Here is a 16675-nt window from a genome sequence, read left to right on the forward strand (position 1 = left end):
AAACTCATCCACTTTGACACTAACCATCTACAAATCCCACCTCAACTCCTACAGGAATACTATCCTTAAAACAAAGAAAGAATTCTATGCAAAAAAAATACACAACTTCATTTTCGACTCAAAGGCCCTTTTTTCTTACGTCTCCTCTCTAACCAAACCATCTCCTCTCACGATCCCAGACCACCAAGCGCTCAACAAAGCTAACGAGCTAGCCAACTACTTCAAGACAAAAATCACTAAACTTACCCATTCAATTACATCCAATAGCCCCACCTTAACACACCATCTAACAACAGTGCCGCAACAAAACACAAGCTTGGACTCATTCGAGCTCACTTCTTCACTGGAGATCGAAAATACACTCAAAAAACTAAAACCATCCTCACACCCATCAGACCCATTACCAACAAATCTCCTCATTGCCATACCAAACACCATCTCAAAACCAATAGCAGAAATTATCAACACATCCCTGTCTCAAGGCTCAGTTCCTAACCAGTTAAAATTGGCAATCCTGAAACCGTTACTGAAGAAACCAAATGCTTCTCCATCAGACCCAGCTAACTTCCGACCGATTGCAAACTTACCACTCATCGCCAAACTGATGGAAAAAATTGTCAACAAGCAACTGTCAGAATATCTGGAAGATCATAACATTCTATCCCCAGCTCAATATGGCTTCCGAAAACGACTAAACACCGAATCTCTCTTATTATCGCTCACTGATACCATCCTCGTGAACCTGGAGAAAAAACAATCTTACCTGCTGGTTCTACTTGATCTTTCTGCGGCGTTTGATACGGTAAAACATACTACACTTATAGACCAACTAACTAATATAGGGATCAAAGGCACAGCTCTCAAATGGTTTCACTCCTTCCTAAGCAACAGATTCTACAAAGTAAGGATAAACAACAAAGAATCGCATCCAATCCTTACAGAGCAAGGAGTCCCGCAAGGATCCTCACTTTCTCCCACCCTATTCAATATCTACCTCCTCCCTCTCTGCCACCTCCTCTCAAACCTCAAGCTTACCCATTACCTCTATGCAGACGACATTCAAATCCTTCTCCCGATTACAGAATCCCTTCAAAAAACCATCACTTACTGGAACGAATGCCTTCAGCCCATCAAGGAATTACTCTCAAGCCTCAACCTAGTATTGAATGCCAATAAAACTGAAATGCTCATTGTCTCTCAGGATCCACTCACAATCTCTTCTAGCTTCTCTCTACCAAACGCTAATAACATGTTCTCACCGGACGTCAGAAACCTTGGAGCATGGCTTGACAATCATCTTAACCTAAAAAAGTTCGTAAACAATACCACGAAGGACTGCTTTTACAAACTGCAAGTCCTCAAAAAACTTAAACCCCTCCTTTATTTCTCTGACTTCAGGCTAGTACTTCAATCCATAATATTTTCAAAGCTCGACTATTGCAACGCCCTGCTACTAGGTCTACCCAACAACACGATCAAACCATTACAGATGGTACAGAATTCTGCTGCCAGAATTCTAACAAGCACTAACAAAAAAGATCACATCACCCCAATCCTTAGTAATCTACATTGGCTTCCCATTAAACAAAGGATACTCTATAAGGTACTCACAATCATCCACAAAGCGACAAACAAAATAGCTCCCATCACGTTAAGCTTTCAACTCCAACCGCACACATCTTCCAGACCTATCAGAAGCGCTTACAAAGGATCACTGCATGCCCAACAAGTAAAATCATCTCTGAGCAAAAGAGCGCTATCCTTAGCAGGCCCCCACCAGTGGAACATGCTCCCCCCAAATCTAAGACTTGAACCCAATCATCAAGAGTTCAAAAAAAGGCTAAAGACTCTTCTTTTCCAACAAGCCTTCCCAGACTCACAATCCTACCAAGACGGAAAGTCTTCCAAATAAGAAGTATCCCCTAATTATGGTCACCATACCAAGTCCTACCTTCAGGACTCTGCAACTGGACAACAATCTTTGAGTTCTAAAAATTAATCTTATTTATATTTTCTTCCGCAACTGGACTACAATTTCTAAGTTCAAAATTCATTTTATCTTATTATTTATATTTGGCATGGTTAATATGTCACTATATCCAAGTTAAATATTTAAATTATATAGTTTATATTACATAATTTTATTAATTACCAGTAAAACTATTCTATATTATTTATTATCATTTTGTTAAATTGTCATCCAGTTATAATGTTCTATATGTACCACTGTTCTATGTAAAGCCCCCTTATCTATGTTGGGCAGTTTATCGTTATATGTAAACCGGAGTGATTTATAGTCTCTATAAGAACCTCGGTATATAAAAATTAAAAATAAAATAAAATAAAATGTTATGAACCCTCCTGTAGCGCTGCTACGGGAGGCTCCTTACCTCTACCTGGCGGCCGCTCCAGAACCAGGGTCTTGCCTGCGAACTATCCAGGATTTGCTCCAGGGCCTGGGAGGCCTCGATGTCCTTGGGGCCTGCCCGAGGCTGCTTGTGTTTGCATGAACTTCCTGGTGTGAGCCAAGCCCTTTTCCTTAGGGGCCGGCCCACAGCACTTCTCTGTAGTTATAGGGCCAGCTAGGTGTGGGCCTGCCAAACTCCTCCCAGGGAATCGCCGGTCTGCAGCCCTATAAAAGGACTTCAACTTCATTCTGGCTTTGCCTTGCAACAGGCCTACAATCCAGTTCCCTGTTGCTCTGTGTCCCGGAGTGAGCTGCCTTTGGAACTCGCTCTGTCCCGCTTACCAGTTACAGTCCCTGCGTGGTTCCCGCTTGCCAGCTACAGTCTTGCTACAGTTCCTGCCTGGTTCCAGTACCCGAGTCCTGCTACAGTTCCTGCCTGGTTCCAGTACCCGAGTCCTGCTACAGTTCCAGCCTGGTTCCAGTACCCGAGTCCTGCTACAGTTCCTGCCTGGTTCCAGTACCCGAGTCCTGCTACAGTTCCTGTCTACTGTTCTAGACTGGTTCCAGTTCTCAATCCTGGTCATCAACTCGCCTAAGTCCTAGCAGCCGGGCTCCTCCCGGGGGGGGGCTTCGGCTTCCAAGGGTGAAACCACCTAAGTCCCAGCGGCTGTTCTAGACTGGTTCCAGTTCTCAATCCTGGTCATCAACTCGCCTAAGTCCTAGCGGCCGGGCCCCTACGGGCTCCTCCCCGGGGAGCACCAGGTTCCAGGGAGAAGAGCATCTCTACGTCCTGCCTGAACATCTGCCTCCTGGCCTGCGGTGTACCAGAAACATTGTACACCTTTCCCAGTCTCCTGCAGGCCAGCCCAAGGGTCCACTAAACTGAGACTCCGTAACAATCTATGCCTCAATGCATAGGCATATTCTCATCTTCAGAGTTCATCAGCGAAACACAGCTGCTAGAACAATAGCTGCTTCATGACTGGCTTCAAGTTGGATACAATGTTTTACCAGGGATGTTCTCAATTCTGGTCCAAGGTTTCTTTCTCTCATTTGGGAGGTGCTAACAAATCTCTGATATGAAGAAACAAACACAGTCTTTTCTCTTTGTGTGAAAAACAGACTTTATAAAACTAAATAAAAATGTCACATGGCCACAAAACTCCATTTTGTCCTGCTTTTCAGGCCTAGACTTTGGTTCAGTCTGTGTGCAGTGTTAAACCCAAAAATTCATAATGCACATCCTGTTTTAGGGTCACTGGCGTTTTACCCTACAATCCCTTTTGAAAATCTTGGTGACAGGAAGGGGCCATCTCATCCCTCCCCTCAGGCAGCTGATTGCCTTGAACTGGCCCTTACTGCCATCACCAGTTACTGAGAAAGTAAAACTCTGCTACTGCTCCAGACTGCCAACACTCTGAACTGCTTTCCCCAGTGTAATATCATCAATGGATGGCTCAAATGTGGCTTAGCCTGTCAAAGGAGACATTTTGGGCCCAGCCTTTCTTGACAATGTCAAGCTGAGTAGGCAGCTCAGAGGATTGGTCACATGGTAGCAGTAAATGTTGTGCTGCACCACCAACTTCAGCAGTCACCCTACGCCCCTGTCTAGAGGAAAGGCGAGATAGGGAGACATTTAAATATCTCAAAGGTTTCAACAGAAAGGAGGCTCTAGAACATGGAGTCATGGGATGAGGGTGAAATGGGGCAGAATCAAGAGTAATCTTAGGAAATGTTTCTTTAGGAGAGGGTAGTGGATGCCTGGAATGGCCTCCTAATGGAGGTGTGGAGGCAAAAACGGTATCTGAATTCAAGGAAGACTGGGATAAATGCAGAGGATCTCTGAGGGAGGGATGGGAATTGTAAGGGCTAGATAAATTGGACGGATGGGCAGACTAGATGGGCCATATGGTCTTTCTCTGCTATCATGTTTTTATGTTTCTATGTAAATATGTATGGTGCCAGCTAATTTCATCTGAAGATTTTCTGTAGTGAATTTTGGAACATTCATCCAGAGTGTCCGGCCTGTTTATTCTGGGTCCTACACCTATCTAGTTTACACACACTGATACTGCACCTACAACAAGAATCACCCCCCTGTGCCTTGGGCCCTTGAGATCTATTTTTATTTTATTTATTTAAAATAATTTATATACCGCAAATTAAACAGGATCTGTCTGGCTAAGCGGTTTATTCTCTCTCCTCCCCTTGTGAGTACCTTAAAGGACCAGGTATAGCTGTCTCATCCGATCCTCCTTAAGGTTGAGACCCACAGGAAATCCTGGGTGAAGGGAGGAGCCCTTCACCAGAGTATAAGCTTCAGGGTTCATTTAGGTATCACAACACAGAGGGTTTAATCAAAAATGTCCCTAGCTGACTTCTCTGGCGTCCCCGGAACGGCTATGGTGCAGCCGTATGCCATTGCTCCTCCCAGGTACCTGCTAGGGTGCTCACGCGCGCGCAACACACGTCTAAGTACGCCCAGTGGCGCGAACCTCTAGGGCGTTCCCTCATCTGACGTCACACCACTCCAGGTATATCTACTTCTCAAGATTGCTAGCTCTTTGAGTTGGCAATAGACTCGAATGACTTGACTGTTCCTGTCTGCACTACTCTGCCGCTTCTCTGCTGCCTGTGGGTAGCTTTCCTTCTGCCCTTCGGGGTTTACTACTAACTTGGGTACCCACTCCTCGGGGGCCCTCTGTTCTATTTCAGGTGCCATTCAGGGAACAGGCACTCGCTGATCCCAGCTGTAAAATAATTTGAACCAGTGTTCTCACCTTCCATTATTTTCTGCACAATTCCAGGGTCACTCCTGAGCAGGATGCACATCCAGGGATGGATCTGTATCCCTTTAGTGGATTTCAGATAAAAACCCAAAGATCTCACAGACGTCTCTGTGAGATATAACAGCAGGAAAAGGATAAGAATCACTAATTGGCCAAATATACTTCCAGAGTAAATATGGAAAACAGTTGAATTCACTTAGGTCTGGATTTATGAAAATGCACTAAATATCGCCTGCGATAGAAAAAGGGGCATGTTTTATGGTAATAGGCAGTTTATTGCCAATACCTTTGTGAAAAGCTAAGTTACTGCAAATTGCAATAACTTTTTCACTCTTTGAGATAAGTGCCAGAATGTGGTATTTCCTACATACAACCACGGGGGGGGGGGGGAGGAGAGAGAGAGAGTCAGTCTAGCCATAATGCCCTGACCCTAGATAGGTATTTATATCTCTAAGGGAGGCCCACCTAGTAACTCGAGGTAAGGTTTAGGTAGTAGTATAGGGGTTAGGGGCCACTTTGACATTCAAAGTGAGACGTACGAACAGAACAGTGTTCTCTTGTGAAGATTTGATGACTCTCAGAGTGAGGAAACTCACCCAAAGATGGGATTTGTGCAGTGTTCTCTCAACCTAGCTTGATGGACTCTCTACCTGGGTAACATCAAGCTAGGTTGATGTTACCCAGGTAACATCTTTGGGTGAGTTTCCTCACTCTGAAGGTCATCAAATCTTCACAAGAGAGCACTGTTCTGTTCGTACGTCTCACTTTGAATGTCAAAGTGGCCCCTAACCCCTACATTAATACCTAAACCTCACCTTGAGTTACTAGCTGGGCCTCCCATAGAGATATAAATACCTATCTAGGGTGAGGGCATTATGGCTAGTCTCCCTCTCCCCTTTGCAAATACACCACAAAGCCTTTTTTCACCTACTGAAAAGGTGTAGTTAAAGCCACGCAATAGGACTTTGCAAAATGGTAAACCCAGCCTACAACTCCTCCTCTTTTTCAGATTTGCATCGCACCATGATATGGTGCTATCGCATGCAATAAGCCCTTAATGCATGCGAAAACGCCTTAGCGCATTTTGATAAATGACCCTATTAATTAGCAAATGTGCTGAGTAAAACTCAGTTTTTAGCTTGCATGTCACAATCAGGCCAATACTCCAGTGGAGTGCACTGTTAACCTGCATTTAGACGCACCTTTTCGACGTGCTAGCTTTACCCCTTATTCAGTAAGGGGTAATAGCGCGTCGAAAACGCGTGTCCAACCCCCCCCCCCCCCCCGAGACTAATAGCGCCCGCAACATGCAAATGCATGTTGATAGCCCTATTAGTCATTCCCACGCGATACAGAAAGTAAAATGTGCAGCCAAGCCGCACATTTTACTTTCAGAAATTAGCGCCTACCCAAAGGTAGGCGCTAATTTCTGCCGGCATCGGGAAAGTGCACAGAAAAGCAGTAAAAACTGCTTTTCTCTGCACCCTCCGACTTAATATCATGGCAATATTAAGTCGGAAGTCCTGAAAGTTAAAAAAAGTAAAAAAAAAAATAAAAAAATTTGAAATCGGCCCGCGGCTCGAAATCCGGACGCTCAGTTTTGCTGGCTTCCGGTTTCCAAACCTGTGGCTATCAGCGGGCTCGAGAACCGACGCCGGCAAAATTGAGCGTCGGCTGTCAAACCCGCTGAAAGCCGCCGCTCCTGTCCAAAAAGAGGCGCTAGGGACGCGCTAGTGTCCCTAGCGCCTCTTTTTACCGCCGGCCCTAATTTAAATATTTTAGATTACTGAATCGTGTGTACAGGACACTGGCCTGTGCGTGCGCCGGGAGAGTGGGCACTCGCCCACTCTCCCACAAACTTTACTGTTATCGGCCTGAATGGTAGTAACTGGCACAGTCAGTTCTGGAAGCAAAGCTCTCAGACTGCTTCCTGAAGTCCATGAAGGAAAATAAAAGTAAGAAACCCTTGGCCAAGGTTCTTTCAGATATAATCTGAAGAAATTTTGTTCTAACACTGTTAGACATCAAAAGACACCTGTCTTTCATTAAAATTCATCTGTCTTGTAACTCAGAGTCTATCTTGGATATCCAGCTCCATAAGGTCCAACACTAGTCCAGATTAGATGTTGCCCTCTCCTATAACAGAATTAGTGGGATACAAATGATGTCATCTATGCCTCAATGCATAGGAATAGTCTCATGCTCATTAGAGTTCATCAACAAAAGCAGGTGTTAGAACAATACCTGCTTCATAGCTGGTCTTCAAGCTGGAAACAAAGTTTTATCAAGGACATGTTCTCAGTTCTGGTCCAAGATTTCTTCCCCTCATTTGGGAGGTGTTGTCAACTCTCTGATATGAAGAAACAAACACAGGCTTTTCTGCTCTGTGTGAAAAACAGTCTTATATAAAGTTTGCCAAAAATATCACATGGCTGCAAAACTCCACTTTGTCTTACTCTTCAGGCCTATACTTTGGCTTAGTCTGTGTGCAGTGGTAGACCTCAAAGTTCATGATTCACATCCTGTTTTAGAGTCACTGGTGTCTACTTTACAGGATCTTGAAAAGGTCCTAGAAAAACTGACAAACTAAATAGAAGCAAATCACTGGGACCTGATAGTATTTACTCCACCCCAATGCAATGTTCCCTCTAAGGTTTGCTGGTTTGTGTGCAAAATTGTAAACTCATGTGCAAAAATTTAGTGTCAATTTTTTTTTTTTGTGCAAAAGTTTGCAGCAGAAATAAAATTATCAAACAAACACAAATTCAAGACAGAAGAATAATTTTCAAGAAACTGGTTTTTATTAATGAATAATTTTGTCATTATTTATGTCTTACTAATAGTCATCAAATAACAGTTGTAGAAACAATTCGTCATCCTTTGCAGCTCTTCCAGAAATTAACTGTATGCCCTGATGTTAAATAAAGTTTGATCCTGATAAGGTTATCCAGATGGTTGAATTCTAAACAATTTCTGGTCTTTGTTTTAATCTGATTCATCAAACTAAACCCTCTCTCACAATCAGCACTGGATGCCTGGAAGGTAGCACAAATGTCCAACAGCTGAGATAAGTCAGAAAACTGCTTCTGCTGCCTAGTACAAGCAATCATGTCTTCAGAATTCTTCAGTGCACCTGTTGCCAGCTTCTCACTAACAAGCAATTTAAAGTCCACATACTGAGCAATCAAATTCTTCTTAAAAATTGCTTCTTGCTTGTTTAGCAAGGTGCTATATCTTGCTGCCACTATTTCAAGTTTGTCTGATCCAAATGATCCAGACCATTCTCGGAGTTCATCATCAGGAAATCTACTGCTAAAGTGATCACAAACCCGTTCAATAAAACGGACCATGGCAGTAGTATCAACAGGAGATCGACAAGATGTTATTAAGTTATAGACTTCTAAGAAGTGAATCGTTTCATCAAGACTTTGTGATTGAAGTTTCGTTACTTTTGCTTTGGTAAACTGGAATGCCTCTACAGTTGTCCGGTTACTTCTTTGAAGATGTTACACAATTCTGCCAGTTCTCCCCTGCACTTCATTCAAAATAGTGATGGCAATATGATACGCGGGTTGGTCAGCTTATCTAAGCAGTTTTTGTAGATAGGGTCGTTGTTTTATTGAACATGTTCCCTACAGTACTGAATCAACATATCATAGTTCCTAACAAAGGCTCTCAAGGCAAAATCTCTAGAAAGCCACCTGACTTCATTTAATGACCTGAATGAAACTGACTCATATTTTGCTGCCATGCAAAATTCTTCAAACTTTGATTTCTTCACAGAAGTCTGACTGAAAATAGTATAGACTGTTCGTATTAGGGTCTCAATGTCTTTCATTAAAGAGACATGTTTCCATGTGTCATCCAGTCCTAAATACTACGTGCCACACAGTGCTGCTTAAGCAAATGTGGAAGAGATCGTCAAAGTATTGCAGTGACACCATTATATTTTGCAAGCATCACAGAATGGTAAACATTAGGGATGTGCAGCAGGGATGGATTCGTTCCATTCGGTATTCGTATTCGTGGGGACCCAAAATCCGTTGCATCCATTCTCGGGGGACCCCAATCCGTTCATTAGTTACATATGTTGCACAAATTTTGCACAAAAACAAAATTGACACTGTAAATTTTTGCACATGAGTTTACAATTTTGCACAGTCAACACAAAATTAAACTCTGGAATTTGTTGCCAGAGGATGTGGTTAGTGCAGTTAGTACAGCTGTGTTTAAAAAAGGATTGGATAAGTTCTTGGAGGAGAAGTCCATTACCTGATATTAATTAAGTTGACTTAGAAATTAGCCACTGCTATTACTAGCAACGGTAACATGGAATAGACTTAGATTTTGGGTACTTGCCAGGTTCTTATGGCCCGGATTGGCCACTGTTGGAAACAGGATGCTGGGCTTGATGGACCCTTGGTCTGACCCAGTATGGCATGTTCTTATGTGTTCGTTTCCCAAAGAAAACCCCATCCCAACCCTTTAAATGTAATTAACTACAACCCCCCACCCTCCTGACCCCCCCAAGACTTGCCAAAAGTCCCTGGTGGTCCAGCGTGGGTCCTGGAGCAATTTCCTGCACTCGGGCTGTTGGTTGCCGGTATTCAAAATGGCGCCGATAGCCTTTGCCCTTACTATTTCACAGGGGCTACCGGTGCCATTGGTCGGCCCCTGTCACATGGTAGGAGCAATGGACGGCCGGCGCCATCTTGTGCAATGGACTTCTTCTCCAAGAACTTATCCAATCCTTTTTTAAACACAGCTATACTAACTGACCAATGGCACCGGTAGCCCCTGTGACATAGTAAGGGCAAAGGCTATCGGCGCCATTTTGAATATTGGCAGCCGACGGCCCAAGTGCAGGAGATCACTCCAGGACCCCTGCTGGACCACCAGGGACTTTTGGCAAGTCTTGGGGGTGGGGGTCAGGAGGGTGGGGGTTTATTCGTTAGTGAAACATTGTATTCGTGGGGGTTCGCCATACGTTTCGTGACTCCCATGAATACAACGAATATGGCATATACGTTGCGGATTGCCAATACGTTGCAAACAAATGCACACCCCTGTAAACATTACCATTTTGCCCACGTCAAGCTTGTTCTCTTGGTAGAATTGTGTAATGGCTGCTACAATAGCTAAGCTGGTACATTCTGTGAGCTTCAGAATCCCAGCAAATATAATACAGAAAGATGTCTCCTCTGCTTTTCTAAATTTGACATAAAGAGTTAACATTTTGCTCACAGAAATGTCTGTTCTTTCATCAATTATGAGAGTGTGGAAAGATGATCTGCACCAATATTTTAACATTTTCTTTTGTATCACAGAATTTATGCATTCCATAAATTCAAAAGCATAATTTTTGCTTCTCCAAGTTTCCGGAATTTTAACATATTTTGCAATGTGATTATGGATCTCCTGAACTGAGAGCATCGAGGAATTTAATTTTATGGCAAGGAGGATGTTATCGATTAGAATTTTTACTTCATCACTGTCGGCTGATTTTCTTTTACACAATTCATTTCTGTTCTCTCTGACTTCACGGGTTTCACTTAACAAGGTCCTAATTGTTTCCCGACACTGACTGCGAACCCTATCCACAGATTTTATGTGAACTTTCTGAAGCAAATGATGTTTTAAATAGTCCAGTTTCCATTCATCCCATTGCTTTCCAAAAGCCAAATCACACTGGGCATTCGCTTGCTTGCAGATGGCACAGACAACTTCACAGTTCTCAGGATTGTACTTAAAAATATCGCCCATAATTGTGTGCTGCTTACCGGATGAATCTGACATGTCAGCTTGTACGTATTACAGCAGCCCCTCTTCCTTAAATCTTAAGCAGACCTGCTTCAACCATCTATTGTTTTTGCTTTCTTCAAAACCGCGTTTCAACATTTTACTAGCAGTAGGTATCGCTTTACAGAAAAAGTAACAATTGTTTTCCCTCACTTTGCAAATCGCATGAAAAGAACAGGAAACAGAAGTCAATAGGTGACATGCGCAAACCGGCATAGTGGTAAAAGAAACTTTTATAGCTTTCATAGCACTGTCATCGAGGTATTACAGTCTGAATGCAGACCTTATAAAAATTTGTTACATGAACAAAATAAAAATATATATAACTTATTTTTTAATGTCCGGCAGGTTAAAACATTAGCGTGGCAGGAGTTTTTCTTTTGCGTGACCATCCAATCGCACAGCATAGAGGGAACGCTGCCCCAATGTTTTAAAGGAAGTTAAATATGAAACTGCAAATCTGCTACTGCTATTCTGTAACTTATCATTGCAAACTGCCTCTGTAGTTGAGAATGCGAGAGTAGCCAATGTAATGCCAATTTTCAAAAAGGGCTCTAGAGGTGACTCAGTTAACTATAGCCCGGTGAGCCTGGTGTCAGTGCTGGGTTATATGGTGGAAGCTATTGTTAAGAACAGAAGTATGAGACATATAGATACAAACAGTTTAATGGGGAACAGCTAGCATAGATTAAGAAAAGGAACTGTGTGCCTTACTAATCTATTAGAATTCTTTGAAGGTGTGAATAAGCATATGGACAAAGGTGAGCTGGTTGATATAGTATATTTGGGCTTTCAGAGGGCATTTGATAAAGTCCCTCATGAAAATCTACTCAGGAAATTAAAAAGTCCATGGCTTAGGAGGTAATGTCTTAATGTGGATTACTAATGGATTAAAAGACAAGAAAAAAAGAGTAAGACTAAATGGTCAATTTTCCCAATGGAAAGAGGTAAATAATGGAGTGCCTCAGAAATCTGTACTGAGACTGGTGTTTAACATATTCCTTAATGATTTGAAAAAGAGAGCAATGAGTGAAGTGATGTTTCATATGGATAGTTACTATACAAGTAGATTGTGAGGACCTACTGAAGGACCTTGCATCTAAATGACAGATGTAATTTAATGTGGTCAGCTGCAAAGGGATGCACATAGTAAAAAAAACCCAATACAAACTATAGGTACACAATGCTGGATTCAATATTAGGAGTCACCACCCAGGAAAAGGATCTTAGAGTCATTGTAGCAATACTTTGAAATCCTCAGCCCAGAGTGCAGTGGCTGCCAAAAAAACAAATACAATGTTAGAGATTATTTGGAAAGAAACAGAGAACTGTGAATAATATGACTTTACAGATGCATGGTGCAACTACACCTTGAGGGGTAGACTTTATAAATCTACGCCCGCTTGTACTTTTGTTCGCACAACAGGCGCGAACAAAAGTATGTGGGATTTTATAAGATACGCGCATAGCCGCGCGTATCTTATAAAATCCAGGGTCGGCACGCACAAGGGGGTGCACATTTGTGCAACCCTTGCGCGCGCCGAGCCCTGTGCGAGCTGCCCGTTCTGTTATGAACGCTGCCCGCGGGTGTTCCCCGCGAGCAGGCTCACTGACTCACCCACGCTGCCGTCTTCGCCGACGCGGCAGGACGCCGCTGTTGACCTGCCCACGCAGCCAGGAGGCCGCCCTGCTTCATCTTGGCCTCCGCGGTCGGAGCCGCGGCCTTCTTCGGGGCTGGGACCGCCCCCAACACCGATTCCCTCTTCGCAGCGTACAGGCCGCAGACCCGGGCTGCAGTAGCGGCTGGAGCCGCCCCCGGGGCCTCCTGCAGTGGCTAGGACGTTGGAGCCTGCGCCCAGGCTCAGCCCTGCCTCTTCTGACGTCTTCCGCACAGACGCTGTGCAGGCCGCTGACCATGGTCCTGCACAGCCCCTGTTTCCTGCTCCTAGGCACGCGGCCGCGTCTCTTTGCAATATTTAAAGGGCCAGACACAGGAAGTGTCTGGGCCCCACCTTGATGACTGTTTCCTGTATCAGCCCTATAAAGGGCTGCTCCGTTCGTTGTTCCTGGCCTTGCATCGTCGTGGAGTCTTTGCTCTGGAGGCTCCGGCCTGCCAGAGTCCATGTAAGGTCTTCCAGTCTTCTAGGAGCTCCTTGTTTCGTCCTGCTGTTCTATGTCAAGTCTTCGTGCCTGAGGTCCATGTCCAGGTGTCTTCGTCATCTCCTTTGTCCTGGTGTTCCTGCCTTCCGTGATGTTCTTCCCTACGCCTCGCCTCGTCTTCGCTCTCGAGCCTTCTGGTACCGGTAGGCCGGGGGTCCCTCAGATGCAGTATTCCTGAGTGGACTGCCTGCCGGTGGACGGTGGTCCTGTGCTCCTGAGCCGTCAAGTCCCGGATGTGTGTTCCTATGCTGTCCCGCTCCCGTCGTGGTCCGTGACCAGCCTTGGGGCTGTGTAGGGCGCGTAACGGACAGGGTGGTCCGCGACTCAGTCCCGCGGGTGGCCTGAGTAGGGCGCCCTGAGAGACAGTGCCAATGTCCATGCCTCGTGTTGCCTTTGTGGATGTCAAGAGTCTCGCCCCTGGATGCCGTTGCATCAGCCATGTGTCTTCGTCTAGATGCCGTCGCATCACTCCATAGTCATGTCTCCATGTCAAGGCCCGTCTGCCCTCAATCTCAGGCCAGGCCTGCTGCTCGCAGCAGGTCCGAAAGGGCCCGGAATGGTTAGGACCATTCACCTTCCAACATCCTCGGATGTTGGCCATGGGAGCTTGCCGGCCTGGCGGAGGGTAGACCGTCAGCCATGCGGGGCCACCGTCAACCCTTGGCCCTGCTCAGGTCTGGGTCAGGCTGAGGCCCATGGGCACACTAAACCACCGATGTATAACAGAATGCAAGGCCTTTCGAGGCCGATCTCAACATGTTCCCTCCACCCCCCCTGCACCTTGCCCTCCCTTCCCCTACCTAACCCACCCCCCCGGCCCTATCTAAACCCCCCCCCCCACCTGTGTTTTAAAAGTTATGCCTGCCAGAAGTAGGTGTAACTCGCGCGCGCCAGCGGGCTGCTGGCGCGCGATTCCCCGGCCCAGGACCCGCTTCAGAGGCTTTGGCCACACCCCCGAAACGCCCCCGGGCTGGCACCACGCCCCCGACACGCCCCCAGAACACCCCGAATGACGCGTCGCCCCGACGCGCGTCCCGGGGCTTGTGCATGCCGCCGAGCCAATGCAAAATAGGCTCGGCGAGCGCAGGGGGGTTTTAAAAGGGTTACGCGCATAACTTAGTAACCCTTTTAAAATCCGGCCGTGAGTGTTTTATGTAGTTTTGGTGACCCCATTTCACAAAAGATATAGCGGAACTGGAAAAGGTACAGAGAAAGGCAGCAAAAATGATAAAGGGAATGGAATGGCTCCCTTATGAAGAGAGGCTACACAGGTTAGAGCTCTTCAGCTTGGAGAAGAGATGACAGAAGGAATAGGATAAAGGTTTATAAAAACATGAGTGGGGTGGAACAGAGAATATGATAGAGGTTTATAAAATTACAAGTGGGGTGGAAACAGGGTGCGGCTATTTACCCTTTAAAATAGTACAAGGACTAGGGGATGCTCCATGAAACCAACTAGTGCAGATTAAAAACCAATTGAAGAAAGTATTATCCCAGTCAGCGCACAATTAAGCTGTGGAACTTGTTACTCGAGGATGTGGTCAAGGCATCTAGTATATCTGGATTTAAAGGGGGTTTGGACAAGTTCCCAGAAGAAGAGTCCATAAACATTTATTGGATAGGTAGACTTGGGGAAATCCATTACTTATCCCTGGGAGTCAGCAATGAGAAATGGTTCTGCCATGTAATTCCTTGTGACCTGAACTGGCCGCTGTCAGACAGGATGCTGGGCTCGACAGGCCCTTGGTCTGACCTAGCATAGCACATCTTAGGTTCAGTATGTACTGCATCTACCATAGCTATAAGGAGAAAAGTCACCAGCCAGCAGATCTGCAAGAGAATATAAAAGAAAACAGATGATAGGAAGATTGTCAGTTGCATACAGAACATAATGCTATTGTTTTAATGTTCTGACATATATGATTTTGTATAATATGGTTTAATACTGCTGTACATTCCCTTGGGCAGGTTTGAGCCTGGTAGGGCAGTATATAAATAATATATGAAATGAAATAGAATGTGAGGAAAATTTGTTCTCTGACAGTCATCCCCAGCTAAATGGGCAATTCTGCCAATTTCCTGGTCTTTGCTGCCTCCTGCTGTCTAAATATTGAACTTCAAGCTCAAGTTTATGTATTTCCAGGAGTTCTTGGGATTCAGAACTCCCAATGTATGGGGGTCTGGTGGCAGGATGCTGGGTTAGTACGTGCAGTAGGATTAAGGACTGCTTGTCTGACAGAACGTTTGGAGTTTGGATGAGGGATGCAGGGGGCATTTATAGTTTTTTTGGGGGGGAAGGGGGAGGGAAGGAATTAATGTATGGGATAATAAGAATTACAGATCTCACTTTCTTTTCTTGATATGAAAGTGTGAAAGGGGATGGAAAAGGGCATCCTATGTACCAAGCTGGTATTGATGAAGGACAGCGACACTACTCTTTTCACCATTGTAGTTTTGGTAGCAATCTAAAATCATTTTACTCACAGAGGATAACAGAGGTTAATGTAACTTTTGGTTGGTAAGTGAGTTCAAATCCTTGTCTGGGTTACTAGTTTGTGGTTCAGTTGTGGTTGAACAGATGGTATAGTGCAGTGGTTCTCAACCTTTTTTCTATTGGGACACACCTGGCAGATAATGCTTACAGGCGTGACACACTGGACCATCTTGAGGTTAAATGTAAACACATATTCTGCATCCACAGGAACCCCCACCCAATGGATGCAGAGCAGAGCTAGGATATTTCAAATACAACTCGCTATATAAAAAAGATACTTCTGATTCTGGTGCTATCTCAGGAACAGAAACACAAACTCCCTTACTACCAAGCGCATTGTAAGATACAAACCTGAAAAAAACCCCAAACACTCAGCACATGCATAACAAACCTTCCATACCATTGCAACACTAATTCCAAGAATTCAAACAGCAAAAGCCCTTCCTGTGAAAAGGTAGCAGTGCAGCACCAATGCATGTCCTATTGAAAATGAGAAAACGCAACAAAGAAGATTGATACAAATCTCTACCTACTAGTAAAATACCTCATCTCAGTCACACATACAGATCCAACCTTCTCCAAATACAGAATAAACGACCACAAATTACAAATGTGGAGACAAAAATTGGAATGGAAACCTTAAAAACCCACTCTGCATGCAGCGCAAAACTGGAGAGCTAGAATGAGAAATACATCTCCTCCTACACCAAGAAAAGTACGAAAATAGAAGAAATGCACATTCTCAAAACTTACATAATATGGCTCTTACACCGTGTCACTCCCCTTCCATGCCTCCATCATCCTTCACTTTTCCCAATTACTCCCTTTCAATCATCTGCTCACACTCATATCCTTGTGCAGCATTCCTGACCCCCCTACATCCTCTTCCCTGTTCTCCCTCTCTCCCCTGCTTGATTCTCCCTACCTCCTTCATCCCATCCCCCTCCCTGCCCAGCTACCCCAGCCCCCTGTTTCCCACCCCTTCCTGCTCAGCAGCCCCCCTCACTCCCTCTCCCTTCCACCTCT

The sequence above is a fragment of the Rhinatrema bivittatum genome, chromosome 1 (assembly GCF_901001135.1).
Source record: "Rhinatrema bivittatum chromosome 1, aRhiBiv1.1, whole genome shotgun sequence".
NCBI classification, from domain to species: domain Eukaryota; kingdom Metazoa; phylum Chordata; class Amphibia; order Gymnophiona; family Rhinatrematidae; genus Rhinatrema; species Rhinatrema bivittatum.